Genomic DNA, 1,438 nt, shown 5'->3' with positions numbered 1-1,438 from the left:
TAGTAAGCACTGCTTATCCACACGTTGTATCGGCTGTAAAGGTAAAACAAAGTACTGCTGGGGAGAAATAACATGGCTCGTTGGGTAACCTATGAACGAGTGAAAACAAGTATGTCATACTATTTTGATCCTGATATTTTTGATCAAACATCTGGCACTAGTGAGGTCAGTATTCCCACTCCAGGGTCAATGTTGCATTCCAGGGAAACTGCAGTGGACGTTCTCAGCTCTGGGGACATTACCGTGCAGAAATAGTCACTATATTTCTCCCGTTTACTCTCCAAAAAAACAAATCCTCAGTCAAGTCACCTCTGTGACTGTAGTCATTCTGTGTCTGGCCTTTGGCTCCTTGCTTGAAACTTCAGGAGGAAAGCACACGTTTTGCCGTTAGCACTTAGCATACTTCTTGTAGGTTAGCACTAATTAACTATTTAACTAACTAATTAACTAATTAACACTTGGAAAGGTGGAACCAAATGTGAAATGAGTCTTAGATAGGCAGGGATGTTCATTGTTTCAGTGACAGCTGCATTATCTTAAAAAAAAAAAATCTGAATCCTTATGTAGGCCATTCAAGCAGGCTTCCCCTTTGCATGGGGCTGCCATTGTCATCAGATGTGTTTTTGAAACAGCATTTTTTCTTCCATTGTTTGTAAATAAGGACACACTAATTTCTTTATGCTTATTTATCCTTTCTGGAGATAGAATCAGGAAAAACGTTGTCCACTTTCTGTTCTTGGAAGGGTATTTATATTAAATAACAAATGGAACTGCAGTCTTGTAGGTGAGTAGATTTTGGGTTGGTTCTTTTAGTATTTGCTGCTGTTGAGCTTAAATTCCCCTTCTAGTTGGTGCAGGCCATGTATCTCCTCAAAGGAAGTGGCCTTGGATGTCAGTACTTCTGATGTGCCATTTTCCATTAATATTCTGGTACTCCTGTTTCCTTCTTTTGACGTGAGTGCCACTGTGTGCAATGAAAGCTTCTGAATTCTTGATTAAGAAAGATGAAAACAGTTGTAAGCAACCCCCAGAAAATAAGCTGAATTAGGCTGTGAAGTCCGGTTACTTCAACATGAGCAAATGCACAGATACAGTTTTGTTCAGAGGTTTTGTATAAGTTAAAACAGTTAAGAGAATACACTCATGCTTTAGCTGCTCACAAACAGCGAAGATGGGTTTCAGAATTGGACACAACAGGGGTCTGTGTGCAAAACAATTAGTTATTTCTTCATGATTTGAATCCGTAAGTAATAGCAGCATAAGAAAATGACAATTTTGTTCTGCCTGGAATTTCTTTTGACGTGTAGTGTCCTAGAGTTTAGTTTTTAAATATCATTGTTGAATATAGAAGTACTCATAACCAAAATCTGCTCTTCATGCACATGAATTCTCTTGAAGACTATCACAAGAATGGGCCATGGGGTTTTTTTTGTTCCTT

The sequence above is a fragment of the Meleagris gallopavo genome, chromosome 2, assembly GCF_000146605.3.
Source record: "Meleagris gallopavo isolate NT-WF06-2002-E0010 breed Aviagen turkey brand Nicholas breeding stock chromosome 2, Turkey_5.1, whole genome shotgun sequence".
Taxonomy (NCBI): Eukaryota; Metazoa; Chordata; class Aves; order Galliformes; family Phasianidae; genus Meleagris; species Meleagris gallopavo.
The sequence above is the reverse complement of the archived record's forward strand: the minus strand, read 5'-3'. Positions refer to the sequence as shown.